Consider the following 15389-nt stretch of genomic DNA (forward strand, 5'->3'; position numbering starts at 1 on the left):
AATGTTAGTTAAATCTTTCATTGCACGTGTACTTGAAAAGCCCGTATAGTCATTAATTGCAATTAGCGTTTAGAATTGCTCCCTTTTTTAAAAGCTACCTCGTAATTCGTTATAGTCAATCTGGTTTTTCGTAGATTTTAATTACCGTCGGAGGTTAATTCGCTATTATGCAAAATTGTCGCTGTATATATTCCCGAGTTAGACAAAGGACGAAACATATCAAAGATATAAAGGCATTAAGAAACACAATAGGGTTAAAGTTCATTATGTTAATTGCGCGGAATTACATCTAATGCACGGCGCGGTCGCTCCGCTTTAATAAAACTGCTTTCAAAAGCAAACTTAATTATTGTAATTAAGAATCCAAATAGGTTCTTTTCGCGTAACCTTAATAAATAATTTAGTCCTCGGCACACGTGAAATAATTAAAATTTAAGAATAAATGTTATAATTGATTCTTACACGTGATTTGTATATATTATTATTATTGTTGTTATTGTTATTATTAAACTCGTGTTTGTTGATTAAACAATTACCTTTAGGCATGGATATAATTTTAATATAAAATACCTTGTTTGTAAAATAAAACTTGATTGTTAATTAAACTAAATCAGGGAGCCAAGCCAAAAAATATAAATTCCTTCCTAAATTATAGGATTTTATAGGGAAAAAAATGTGTTTTTATAGGAAAATATCATTATCAATGTCTAAAATTAAACTTAATTCGAACCCCCATAGCCCATTATTAGCAGCAATAAAAGCAATAAAAGAACCAAATCAACTCAGCTGGACTCCAAGTAACCCAAAAAAAGGAAACTTCTTTACTTAGAGGGACGCAAAGGATGCTGGGAGTCTGGGACGGATGTATATAAAGAAAGAAGAAGGAAAAAGTCCGGAGTATTTTCCTAACGTCTAACTGCACTTGGAAAAGCGCAGCAGCGGTAACCACCACCTCGGAATGGGAAGCTCAAGAGCAAAAAAGATGGAAAGAGAGAGAAGGGAAGATGGAGGAAATAAAAGTGATGGTTGGGAGACTTTGAGCTTAATGCGACTCCGATTAGTGCTCCCTTCAATAAACCCTACTGGATCGTGATGTCATCCGGAGCTCGAGACACGTGTTGTCACTTTGAAAAATGACGTCAAACAAGTAGGGCTACAAGAAGATTGGCTACCAACGAGAAAAATCCTTATAGTACAAAGCAAGAAGAAGGTGCTGCTAGCTAGTGCTAGTGGTGGTTTTTACGTCCAGCCCAAAGAGTTCCTAACATACGGGGTGTTCCTGAAATGTCCATCACCAATTAAATTCAGTGTTCTTTGAACCCTTTCAAGTCTACTATATTGACATATTGCCCTATTTTCGAGTTATGAACATTGATTGGGATGACCCCTTAAATTTAATTAAGAAACGGATTTAGACAATTATTTCTAATTTAATTAAGGGGTCATCCCTAAAACACTCTTGAAAATCATACCTCAAAAACAGTGTCCCTTAGTTCAAACAAATTGGAGATAAAAGTTAGATTTTCGACTCAAAATCAATTTCCCAAAGAACATCCCCAGGCTTAATTTCAGAAACACCCTGTATATCGTAGGTTCAACATACACACACACAAGTAAGGACCATTTCTCTTTTTGGGCCATGCTTTTAAAATGGATTAGAAACGTATATATATATACTTTCTAAAGAGCAAACCCTTTTTTACAGCTTAATGTTTAAGGAAGTTACTTAACTTCGGATGATGGTCATTCAGGAGGTATACTTCGGTTTGTCATTGTAAAGAATTGAATAGCCATGCAGTTACTTCCATTAGAAAATGGCGGATAGAAATGTAACTTGGGCTTTGATTTTCCGCCATATTACAAAATGGCGGCCCTTTGGGCTGACAGACAATGGTACCTTTCTTTCTTACTAGTTATATATAAATATAACTTAAGTTAACTAAATCCACATTGGCCATATTTTTCTCAAGATTTAAACTTTCTTTAACAAACATAGTGTGTGACACGCCCACTTTGATGCTTTTAGCCAAACAACAACTGAGCGATAATTGAATCAGCCGGGGTCACTGGGGTCACGCGCAAGTTGCGAAGAAGTATTTAGAAAGGTGAGTGTTTATCTAAGAAAAGGTGAAGGTTAAAAAATGATAGGGAAAAGGCATCAACAAAGTGGCAAACAAACCCAAAGTGGGAAACCTTGTTAAAAACATCCTAATCTAACAAAAATCAGCCGGAATTCCATGAGAAGTATTTTGGAGATGTCGCTAAAAATTCGTCTGTCGTCTACGGGTCTGCACCAAGAGGCTTTCGACCGATAAAAAAAAAGGCACGACAAGCGTCCTCGTCAAAAAATACTGTATAACCAAATAACCAATTTCAACGTGACACCATAGAGAACAGTAAATAAGTAGTAGAAAGATGCGTGTTCTGTTTACCAAAGTTTGTCAATGTTATTATTTTTATAAACAAGTTAACTTTTAATTCGAAAATTATGTTAAATTAAAATATATGGTAATGTGCAACACTGCAATGTTCCTGGAAATTTCCTTTCCCATTCTGAAATTCCATTACTTTTCCCTCAACTTTTTATTCCATTCTGAAATTCCCTTACTTTTCCCTGACTTGTTTTATCCCATTTTGAAATTCCCTTACTTTTCCCTAACTGGTTTTATCCCATTTTGAAATTCCCTTACTTTTCCCTGACTTGTTTTATCCCATTTTGAAATTCCCTTACTTTTCCCCTACTTTTTTATCACACTTTGAAATTCCCTTACTTTTCCCCTATTTTTTTATCACATTTTGAAATTCCCTTACTTTTCCCCTATTTTTTTTATCACATTTTGAAATTCCCTAACTTTTCCCCTACTTTTTTTATCACATTTTGAAATTCCCTTACTTTTTATCCCTTTCTGAAATTCCCTCACTTTTCCCTGACTTCTTTATCCCATTTTGAAATTCCCTTACTTTCCCCAGCTTTTTTATCCCATTTTGAAATTCCTGACCTTCCCAGGTTTTCCCTGACCTTTCTGTCCCATTTTGAAAAAATCCTGATTTTCCCAGGTTTTCCCTGCCCTATGACAACCCTATTTCAAACTCCCTGACCTATGGCAACCCCATGGAACAAAAGAGAAGATATTCTAGTACGTAAACTCTAAATTAGCCAATACAGAGCTACTACTACTACTACTTCTCATATCCGTGTTCTCTTTGAGGCTGGCAATGGCCTAGGCCATACACACTCTTACTTCTTTTTTTATGGAGTCCGGGCCATTATGGTTGAGATCCAGCTCGCAGTCAAAGCGATATTCGCCCACTCTGAGAGAGCGCAGCCTTCCGTCCCCACGTCCCCCCTCTCCCCCCATTTTTGGCCTTTTCTTCATGGCGTTATATCATTGTACGTACAAGAAGTGCTCTGTATAGGGGCGCTGGGGATGGGGCTCGGCGCGGGGGGTCGAACTCTTCTGGCTGTTGCAGGGAACTTCGGGGCTCTGCATAATACAGAAGAGCGAATCGAAGATGAAGTGGAATTCCGTGTTACCTTTCACGGAGAATCGGACAAGGGGAGATGGCAAATGCCGGGCGGGATGAGATCCTACCCCCCCCCCCGGTATCCCTTACTATTATAGGGCAAGAGGGGCATCTAGCTCCATCACAGACTCCTTTATCGTAGAGAGAAGAAAAATACACTTTTCAAGGTCTTGTTCGCGCTTTAAACAAATAATTCAAGGACCTCGACACATTTGGAAAATAATTTGTCTAGCTATTCTCAAATGGTTATCAGGATTTTGATGATATTTTATCACCTAGTTATCAATCAATCAGGATTTTGACGATATTTTATCGCCTAGTTATCAGAATTTTGATGATATTTTATCAGGGTTCTCCAAAACTTTCGCTTGCTGAAATTTAGTACAGGGTGTTAGAAAAATGGGGGGTAGGACCAAAGTACAGTGGATTCTATGGATCGAAAATGTAACTTCTGTGGTATTTACGATAAGATTGTTTTACGAATGACCCCCTTGAATACAATAAATAAAAATACAATACTAATTTAATTAAGGGGACATCCCTAAAACCCTTATAAACAATGTACCTCTACCCCACTGGCACTGTATCCGGTCCCCCCACCACCACCCTTTTTTTTTTAAACACCCTGTACACAAATAAACAAATAATCGATAACATTTCAATGACGATTATATTCAGAAGGAGAGAATAATGGCAGCACAGCTAATTCGAACAAGACTCGATATCGGTGGCCACAGCCGAGCGACTTTCCAGTAGAGAAGGCAAACGTTAGAGAGCGTAACAGAGCTATAGAGGGGAAGCCGAGCCATAGGAGAAAAGGAGAGAGTTAAGGCGATATAAGACTGTAAGAGGCGAGGAAAGCGCGCGCGGGATGAAAAGAGGCCCGGGATGAGGAGAGAAGAGAAAGGGAGAAGAGAGAGGAGAGAGAGAGAAGGGGAGGTTCTCTCGGTATTGGAACGGGTCAGACACGGAAACTACATTAACTCCGACATGAGGAGCTAGAACGTCTCCTCCACGCTCTCTCTCTTTCTCTCTCTCTCTCTCTCTCTTGGTGGAAAGCGTCCGCCCTTCCTCTCTCCCTCTCTCTCTTATACACTTCTACAGTCTCATCCGATTTCAGGCCTTACCCTGCAAGGCCCTTCCTTCGTAATACCCATCTCAGCCATCCTCCTTTACTTGTAAGTTGTAGTCAGGGAGCAAGTACAAGCTGCAGAATATTATGAACTTTCTTCATACAAAATCTGTTGTGTTAATACAGGATTTTCCAACAAAGGATAGTACGACCGATGTACAGTGTGGGTTGTTGGTTCTATGTTAAATCAATTTTGAAGAGTCCACTCATCATTTTGATGCCTCGGTCACCGTTTACAAGTTATGATTCTAGTGATTACCTTTTGTAAGTTTTGTACAAGACACATCATTATTGGTTGAAAAACGTTATCTGCATTACTGCATATCCTCTATGGAAGCTGGGAGTGCTATTTAGATAAAGGTAACCACGTGTCTAAACCGGAAGTAGCTCCAAAGATGTATCTAGAACCGAATACAACAACTAACCACTCCTCAATCTAAATACTCTCGTTCTACAATCCTTTTTGGAACAGGAAATAAATTTTTGGAAGTACACTCTTATCCTTCCGAAGAACATTGCTCTCTAACTACAATCCTTCCAGGGTTTCTTTTTCACCTTCACTCTGTCCTACTTGTCGTTATTTTCAGGGCTCTCTTAAAAGCCAGTATATATAGAGAAAGGGGTAGAAGCAAGGGAAGCGCCGCGTACCACCACTACCACCACCCGACGGCGCTTGGGCCCTTTTGACGGATAGAAGAACACGGGAATTTTACCAGAGGTCGACTTTTCTGATTTGTTTAACAAGTCCGATTAATGCTTCTGCGAATTTACGACGCTCAGCGGCACGCGGCGGTCTCTTTCCTTCACCCACTTTCTAGTCAATTGCCGATATTTTTTTTTACAGTGGCAAGAAAAAAAGAACAGAAAAAGGAAAGAAAGATTGCTTGATGATATGTACAGTATATTTGCCTTTTCTCCAAATTTGCATGCCACAGATTTTCAATATAAAATTTCCCGTGTTTCAGCTGTCTTTCCCTGATAATTTTAAAATATTTTTCCCTAATTCATTTTAATTATTTGTAGAGAAAGTCAGAACAATGTGACTGAGCCAAACCCAACGTGACCAAACCAAACCTAACATTACCTGACCTCACAGAACATTAAACTTTGTTCATCCCTCTGAATCATTTAACTGATTGGTCCAGGACTTCCAGGAGTGCAGAACTTTGCAACGCCGACCATTACAACAAATAAGACATCGAACTATACTTCAATTCATGGCCGAATTTAAATAAGACTCGCTCTGACCTGTTGATTCACGGCCAATAATAATTGTAACAATAACAATAGCGATAAGGTCATTTATATTATCTATAAATAAACTATAAATAAATCTAAAGCCTATCCCTAATAGAATTGCATCTCCCCGGTTCGTTAGCATATAGGATATGTCAATTAGTTAACTCCGTGCATCGCTTCCGCATCTGCCTTCTGACTTATCCCGCAGTTTGGTATCTGATGGAGGAGCGGAGCAGAGCGGAGAGGTAGGCATCAGCTCCGAATGATAGAATGAAGATCGCTCTCCGTATAATCGCTTAATGCCTCCGAGCTAAGGCCATAATGCGTTTAATCCCGCTAATCCACTAATGGATTTACCAGGTTAATTTTCGAATGGGTGGACTTAGTTCCTCCTCCCGCGGAGGAAGATGGACTGTTAAAAGGGGAAAACGGAATGGGTGGTTGACGCCAAGAGGGATTTGATAGTGGGATTCCATCGCGCCTCCTCTATCATCCGCCCGGAGGGCATCGTGGGGGCACTTCGCGCTAAGTGACGGGGGTGGCCGTGGGGATTTAACCGCCTGCCGCCTCCTCCCCCCACCGCTTCGGAAGCTATCTTTCAAAAGAGTTTCCCTACAAGGGACCGACTATACAAGTACCATTACAATCTAAGTAAGGCGAACGCCCTACTTTTGTACCCAAATAAGTAACGAATCCATTTCCTGTTACACTGTGTCAAAAATGGCATTCGTATTCGGATTTGAATTGTCTTGAAAAATATGTTATGAAATGCCGGATGAGTTGCCAATGAACACAACCGACCGTATTAACTAATCACATGACATTATCAACTGTTAAAGGCGGCCTTTACCTACAACTACCCTAAATCTTAACCTGACCTATTGACCTACGCGTCTTATCCACTAAGACGCGCATCCTGCTTTTCTACTCGTTGGTTATATTTCCTAACTAAAAATTGCAATTACAAAAATTTATAGAATTAATGTTAAAATTGCAATACGACAATTTAATTGGATACACTAAGAAATTACTAACACCGCAAATACTGACAAGCGTAATAATTGTATTTATGAGCCTTAAGGTTACACCCCCTGAAATATGGTAAGGCACGAGTCCCATTATACTTGGGACCCACGCACCGCAGGAAACTGAACTTATTGCCAGAAGATGTTCAATGTCATTATAATGAGAAATGAGGAACTGCCTTTAAACGTCGAGCTTCATGGGACACTTTGACGAGCGGCGTTCGTCCATGTACCGTAGTACTTACTACGTAGGAGAAAGGACATCCCGGGCGGGAGCTAGCTAGCTAGCACGTGTGTTTTCTTCCCGAGAGCCTATTTGCGGAGAAGGGGAACACGTGGCACGCGTATAGTACACTTCGTTAGTGGCGGACGCGTCATCGTCACTGCCACTTTTTAATATCGGAGAGTGAATGTGCGCTCGTGGCAACAATGCGCAAGCGTGGGAACGCGCGGGAAATGTAACTCCTTGTAAATTTTGCGCCGTCGATCGGATAATGCATGAAGACCATCGTCGAGTATTTATAAATTTTCAAAATACGGAAATACGGTGTATAAGTCTGGTTTTCCATCTCGTTAACGACGATGCGATACACAATGGAAGAAGACTAGCTCGGAAACTTGCGGAAGGGCATGCATGGTACTATAGTTGCGAGCAGCGAGACCAAGGTCCGTTCTTTCATGTTTTCCGCGCGTAAAGGAAATGACCTTTGAACCTTATAACTGCTTGTTTCGTATATCACGTACTACGTGTTATGAGGGGGAGAGGGGGATGTTATACCAATGGGATATGCTTACATGGTCATGATATAAGAACAACTACAACAGTATTTCTTCAAAATTACAGATTCAAATGCCATGGTTATTTTCCCTGATTTTCGGGTTTTCCCTGATACAATACAACCCCCTTTACTATTTCCCTCAAATAGCAATAAACAAATCTCCCTACGAACAATCCCTTTTTAATTGCAACCCTTTCATTAAGGATTATATTCCATTTCCAGCGGTCTCAAATGAAAATAGCACACAATCTAATCAGTATTTTCGACTGTTGTTACCATTGTGCAAGTCTGTTATTACGATTTATATTGAAGATAGCGTGCGAGGCAACTCAACGGGTTGCCAAGGGAGCTAGCCTGCAATAGCTAATCATGGCCATGAAGGGGGGAAGAAGCGAGGGACCTGAAGGAAACTTTGCGCGCCGCCTCGACTGTTTATTCAAGGGATTTAAAGAGGCCCGGGACGGCAAAGGATTTTAATATTCCAACGGGGCAAAACGCTCTTTTCATCAATAAACATGGAAACCTCCTTCATTCCCCCGAAACTTTTATGCCTGCACTGTAGATTACAAATCCCTTTTGCGCTTCGACCAAGAGACCAATTTCCCAGCTCATTCTTGTCAAAAGCTTCCGTGACTGCATGCCTACCCCAAAAGAAATACAGATACAGTAGAAATTGCGCTTTTAAACAAGAAGACGCGTTAAAGATACGTAAATAAATGAATTAGTGTTGCATCTACGCTCAAATTAGTATAGTGGCATAAGGATGTTTTGGTTCAGTCTGGGAAATAAGTCTAGCCCATGGGACCAGTGACCAATAGTGTTTAAAATAATTTACTGGTCATTGGACTTGTCCCCTTGGCGACATTTTCGGAAATTATATGCAAGGAAAACAACATACAGGGGCGAGGCATACGCCGCTAGAGGCAGTGCTACTTGGCTAGCCTCTCGCGTGTAATAAACTCGGGACCTCGGGTGAACTCCATCTGGCGTTCCTTCTTGGCGCGAGGGAGAATACCCCATTGGTGGCCTCCCCCCCCTGTGCGTTGGTTTCTCTGTATATAATTTCCTAAATGGTCTATTACGGTTTCAGTTTCATTATAGGTAAAGCGGTTAAATAATCAAGTCAGGACAAGAACGACAATTGCATAAGACGGTTGCAACAAGAACCAGGTTGGAAGACACGATACGCGATGGGACAAATCGACTTTGGGGTAAGTATTTGAAATTTTGTCGTACAAGATGGAAAAAATGCGGGGTGCTACCATTTTACCATCGACGGACGGACGTTACCGGAATTGAAATTCAACGTGAGTAGGATAACTATGTATGGGGAAAAGGTAGGTGTCAAGGCGTTTTGTTAATCCATAATCTTCGATTGCTATGCTAAGTCATTCAAATTGTCGGATCCAAAGCGGACCTATAGTTGAAGGCGACGTGCAAACACGGACAGATGTCACCTTTTTAAAAACCGCCAACAGCCTGTCATGTCCTGTCCTTATAGCGCCAAGGCTTAAACTCAGAACGCATAAATCCAATAAAAACTTAAACTACAAGCGATGAAAACGGAACGGCCTAATAAATGCAAAGATCACGTGCAAGCTAAGCCACGAATACAGTGTTGTAAAGTTAATGTAGAAAGTTGGGTTAACAGATGTATCTCGGCCCTAGCCACGTTAATTTTACCAGTAAATCATATCTTCGTAATTAGAGTAAGGTAAGTAATAAATTCAAAAAAAAAATCCATGTTAGGGGGTCAAAGTTTAACCTATCCATCGCGTATGAACTTTGAACTGATTCGGGAAATTCCGCGACATACCCGAGGTGTAGCCTAAAGGAAAGTATTTTATAATTCCGCTTGGTCCCTCTTTTGGCGGGAAAATCGCTCAGGTTGTCCCCTGACCGTGTCGAACATGGGATTGAAAAATATATTTTCGTGTTTTTTTTTTTTCTTTCCCAAACGTTTTTCTTCCCAAAGAAAAAAAAGGTGCGTGACATTTGACAGAAAGAAAAGTTTACAAGGCTACTTATAAAAGCGACATTCGAAAACTAAATGTTACATCTCGTGTACGACAAATCAACTTTTAAAGATATCTCGGCCGCGCAACCCCTCGAAAAAAGCCTCAATGTAAGACTTCCGGTTAACAGCTACTTATCGCGCCTTAAAGGGAGTATAAAATCAGCAATTTTTTTATGAGACCCAACTACCTGCCATACTTAAAACAAATTATCCTTCACAAATACTTAATTTCAAATATTAATGAGTAATAAATTAGTACCCTAAACTATAATCTATTATTGTTCGTCCGAAAACCGGCATCAACCTCCTACACAACACATATCGCTTTTAAACCCGAATCAGTAGATCAAAATAGACCTAAAATCACGGCTTACACATCGGATTACACGTATTTTAATACAATAAATCTTATCACCTAAATAATCTACCAAACTGTCCGTCATTTGAAACGATAGCAACACCAAAATACGGGGGGGGGGCTAACGTATGACTTAAAAGTGTCACTCATAGCAGTTGATATCACAGCAGCACCATCATGGTTGGCGCGGTTATTCGAGCGTCAAATATCGGCGGTGTGCCAAATTGGGGATCGACTTTAATTCTCCGGCTTTGAACACCCAAAAACCTTTGGCGCAAAAAAAGAGCTCCCGCCTTTTCAAGCTGACCAGATTCGAAGAAAGAAAATAAACCCGGTGTGCCACATGCACAATGAAATCGGAACTTTCCAATCCCGAGCGGTGTGATACCCTAACAATAACCCCCCATTTTTTGGGTGCTATAGCCTTTTCAAGTCGATGTTATCACGATCCGCGTTCTACATGATGGGGGAAGTTTATATTCTAACCATATTTATGGACGAATTAAGCCTTGGATTCGAATCGTACGTGGTGGGACTACATAAATTCAGCGCGCATTTGCGCATGGGTAAATACGTTCTTAAAACAGGTGACCCTGGTGGATCAGTAGCATAAAAAGCCCTTAGATTACGTAACCCTGATGAATCAGTACCTTAAAAACCCTTAGATCACGTGACCCTGATGAATCAGTACCTTAAAAACCCTTAGATCACGTGACCCTGATGAATCAGTACCTTAAAAACCCTTAGATCACGTGACCCTGATGAATCAGTACCTTAAAAACCCTAAGATCACGTGACCCTGATGAATCAGTACCTTAAAAACCCTAAGATCACGTGACCCTGATGAATCGGTTCCGTAAAAACCCTAAGACCACGTGACCCTGATGAATCAGTACCTTAAAAACCCTAAGATCACGTGACCCTGATGAATCGGTTCCGTAAAAACCCTAAGACCACGTGACCCTGATGAATCAGTACCTTAAAAACCCTAAGACCACGTGACCCTGATGAATCAGTACCTTAAAAACCCTAAGATCACGTGACCCTGATGAATCAGTACCTTAAAAACCCTAAGATCACGTGACCCTGATGAACCAGTACCTTAAAAACCCTAAGATCACGTGACCCTGATGAACCAGTTCCGTAAAAACCCTAAGATCACGTGACCCGGATGAATCAGTTCGGTAAAAACCCTAAGATCACGTGACCCTGATGAACCAGTACCTTAAAAACCCTAATATCACGTGACCCTGACGAATCAGTTCCGTAAAAACCCTAAGATCACGTGACCCTGATGAATCAGTACCTTAAAAAGCCCTTACACCAAGTGACCCTAAGATCGATACCTAAAAAGCCTACACCACGTGACCCTAAAGAATCGGTACCTTAAAAACCTCTTAGACCACGTGATGCTAAAGAACCAGTAACTTGAGTAGTAAACCAACGCGGCAAAACCCTAACAATTCTGAAAGATCCATGTGACCAGTTGTCCAAGCCGAAAATCCCACCCTACCTGCATTTCCAATATAAAAAATTTCCTACCGTATCATTACTCCATTATGCTGAGCTTGTTTCCCTTCGTGATATCCACGAGTCATCTTGCAAGTACGAAAATACCCGTGGTCAGTAAGTTCATTCCCGAAGTACAATTGCCAAGTTAGGTTGTCGCCAACGGCGGATGCTCTCGCTTAAAGGGGCAAAGCACGGGTCCCATTGAAGGGAGCCAGTGGTGTCACTCAGGTTCACGGCTGTCCATCAATCCATATTAAGCTACAATGAAAGAAGTCGGGGTTTCCTTTAAGATCAGGGCGAAAGATATCCAGGGTCTGCCGTGAATAATCCCTCTAGGCCCTTTAGGGATTATTTTTTTGGGCCCAAAATATTAGGAACAAGAAGTGTGACAAACGAATTGATGTAGGATTATCAAAAGGGCCCCATGGGATATGCCAAAAAAAATTACAAGCAAATTGATAAAATAACATAAACAGGATTGGCACAAAATTTCTCATTCAAATTCTATGACTTTTACAGGTTTTTCCCTTTAAATAATACTATTTGTTGTAATCAAGCCTAATCTTCAGGAAATTAGGTTTTGAAACAAAGTCATTGCATTAAAGCACCTTTTTGGACCATTTTTAAATTTCCTGACGAACTTTGAACCCCTCTTTAAATTTCCTGACGTATTTTGAACCCCTCTTTAAATTTCCTGACGTATTTTGAACCCCTCTTTAAATTTCCTGACGTATTTTGAACCCCTCTTTAAATTTCCTGACGTATTTTGAACCCCTCTTTAAATTTCCTGACGTATTTTGAACCCCTCTTTAAATTTCCTGACGTATTTTGAACCCCTCTTTAAATTTCCTGACGTACTTTGAACCCCTCTTTTAATTTCCTGACGTACTTTGAACCCCTCTTTAAATTTCCTGACGTATTTTGAACCCCTCTTTAAATTTCCTGACGTATTTTGAACCCCTCTTTAAATTTCCTGACGTATTTTGAACCCCTCTATAAATTTCCTGACGTATTTTGAACCCCTCTTTAAATTTCCTGACGTATTTTGAACCCCTCTTTAAATTTCCTGACGTATTTTGAACCCCTCTTTAAATTTCCTGACGTATTTTGAACCCCTCTATAAATTTCCTGACGTATTTTGAACCCCTCTATAAATTTCCTGACGTATTTTGAACCCCTCTTTAAATTTCCTGACGTATTTTGAACCCCTCTTTAAATTTCCTGACGTATTTTGAACCCCTCTTTAAATTTCCTGACGTATTTGAACCCCTCTTTAAATTTCCTGACGTACTTTGAACCCCTCTTTAAATTTCCTGACGTATTTTGAACCCCTCTTTAAATTTCCTGACGTATTTTGAACCCCTCTATAAATTTCCTGACGTATTTTGAACCCCTCTATAAATTTCCTGACGTATTTTGAACCCCTCTATAAATTTCCTGGCGTATTTTGAACCCTTCTATAAATTTCCTGACGTATTTTGAACCCCTCTTTAAATTTCCTGACGTATTTTGAACCCCTCTATAAATTTCCTGACGTATTTTGAACCCCTCTATAAATTTCCTGACGTATTTTGAACCCCTCTTTAAATTTCCTGACGTATTTTGAACCCCTCTATAAATTTCCTGACGTATTTTGAACCCCTCTTTAAATTTCCTGACGTATTTTGAACCCCTCTTTAAATTTCCTGACGTATTTTGAACCCCTCTTTAAATTTCCTGACGTATTTTGAACCCCTCTTTAAATTTCCTGACGTATTTTGAAACCCTCTTTAAATTTCCTGACGTATTTTGAACCCCTCTATAAATTTCCTGACGTATTTTGAACCCCTCTTTAAATTTCCTGACGTATTTTGAACCCCTCTTTAAATTTCCTGACGTATTTTGAACCCATTAGAATTAAAACTTACTACGCATAACCCCGTTTTGAAACGTTGTGTAGCGTATGCGTTTGAAAATTCCCGCCAAAGTTTGCGTTACGGCCATAGCGACATCTGCCGACTCTATTTGCGCGGGAAAACGCGTACCTACGCCATGCTTCAAAACAAGCTAATGCGTACGAAGCGTAAATGACTATTTACTTACTTTAAAATGTTCCAAGGTTGCGATGGTCTTCATTTGACCTCCAGATTTTCCGATCAGGGTATGGAACGCACCACCATGAACTTAAAGGGTTAAGGACTAAGGGACGCAGTTGGCGCTTTGGCCTACAAGGTTTAAGGACTAAGGGACGCAGTTGGCGCTTTGGCCTACAAGGTTTAAGGACTAAGGGACACAGTTGGCGCTTTGGCCTACAAGGGTTAAGGACTAAGGGACGCAGTTAGAGCTTTGGCCTACAAATGTAAGAGCGCAGCGCTCGCATTTACCTGAAAATTTGTTAATGCGCGCGCAACATTTTGTACTCACTCGCTTTCCTTTGTTTTTGTATTCCGATGAACTCGCAGATAACCGTAAATCGCGTCAAGTTCAAAGAAGAATGTTCTAAACGCGTCGCGAAAGTTCAAAGTTCACACAAAGTTTCTTGTAGGTAATAAGTTCGAAGTTCCAAGTAGGTAACAAAGTTCAAACACATCACTATAAGTTGACACAAAGTTCGAAGGAGATGATCGTCAAATTCAAAAGTAACCACTACAAAGTCAAAGGTCACACCCAGTTCAAAGTTTGAGCAGGCTGATTTAAGAATACCGCGTTCGGGAACCATGGTCATCTTATTTTCATATGGTCAGAACGTAATATGGTTCCCGCCGCCAAAAATCTTGATACCTCGGCGATGGCCAACGTGGCCCTTCCAAAAATTTCAATCATGACGTCATTCAGTCAAATAACGAGCTGAAATTAAAATTAATTCCATTATTTCAACAAAAGATCATGATAGCAATTTAAAATAAAAAAATAGGGGGGGGGCGCAAACTTTTATATATATATCTATGTAATTATGTTGTTAAAGGCGCGTATTATTATTAGAAAATGAAATAATATGTCATAATTTTATAAAAGTTTTAAAATTATTAAATTAAAATTAATTTGATTTTCATTTATATATTTTTGTGTTCGAAGGTTATCGAAAACTACATAGGCTTCCCTCCATCGCGAGTCCCTAATGTCTATCCATGCCCATAGCATAATATGCGAGACTACAGCTGAGTCTACCTTACACAGCTTTAAAAAACTCAATCTTGTAAATTGACTACGATTGAAAACATATATCCTATTTCCCAATACTTTAAGGATCATTTAATGAAAGATTTGACACTTACCTTGATCCTTTTCAAAAGACATTTGACCATTTTTCTTCACGGGTCACGAAACATAATGGTGCACGATGCATCCATATCGTAACGACGACCGGGGCTGAAGCCGACGGCGTGACTTTACGCGGATAAAAGTTGCGTTTCTTAACCCTCGGTCTCATTGTCTTCGTATTACATCATTTAATTATAACAATAAAAACTTTTTTGTTTTACTTTAAAACTAAGCTCATATATTTATCGTATCACGTTCCTGAATAGTTTAGCCATATGTTGTTCAAAACTTTAGGTAGTTAACCAGGATTTAAACGTGATTAAAGAAATATTTAAATTCTTACGTTAATTGACGTTTGTGATCTTCCCATAATATAGTGCAGGCAAGCTTCTCGTTCTGAGGAAGAAGGGGGTGGAAGGGGGGATGATATAACGGTCACCGTATTAAAAAAAAAAATTGGGAGTAGTAAACAGTGGCAGGAGTAGAAATCTTAATATTTTATCGTTATTTATGTTACGTACTAAAAGCTTCGATTGAAATGGAACTTAATATAATAGGGTTA

General features: G+C 39.9%; 3 long non-coding RNA genes across 3 annotated transcripts in view; 2 read left to right on the top strand and 1 right to left on the bottom strand.

The window, feature by feature from the left end:
* LOC149650744 (uncharacterized) overlaps nucleotides 1–11839 on the bottom strand; it is a 121479-nt gene extending 109640 nt beyond the window's left edge. Inside the window, exon 1 of the long non-coding RNA XR_016370950.1 lies at nucleotides 11618–11839. This is a non-coding gene — a long non-coding RNA (uncharacterized LOC149650744). The remainder of the gene's footprint in view (nucleotides 1–11617) is intronic.
* LOC149650749 (uncharacterized) lies at nucleotides 5157–5996 on the top strand. The gene is made up of 2 exons (XR_016370855.1): nucleotides 5157–5551; nucleotides 5681–5996. It is a non-coding gene; the product is annotated as an uncharacterized LOC149650749 (long non-coding RNA).
* Nucleotides 8810–15389, top strand: part of LOC149650750 (uncharacterized) — a 35528-nt gene continuing 28948 nt past the window's right edge. The window contains exons 1-2 of the long non-coding RNA XR_016370949.1: nucleotides 8810–9037; nucleotides 9113–9414. This is a non-coding gene — a long non-coding RNA (uncharacterized LOC149650750). The remainder of the gene's footprint in view (nucleotides 9038–9112; nucleotides 9415–15389) is intronic.

This window comes from Phalangium opilio, unplaced genomic scaffold (genome assembly GCF_054372755.1).
Source record: "Phalangium opilio isolate 3A_F unplaced genomic scaffold, DU_Popi_V2 ptg000082l_1, whole genome shotgun sequence".
NCBI classification, from domain to species: domain Eukaryota; kingdom Metazoa; phylum Arthropoda; class Arachnida; order Opiliones; family Phalangiidae; genus Phalangium; species Phalangium opilio.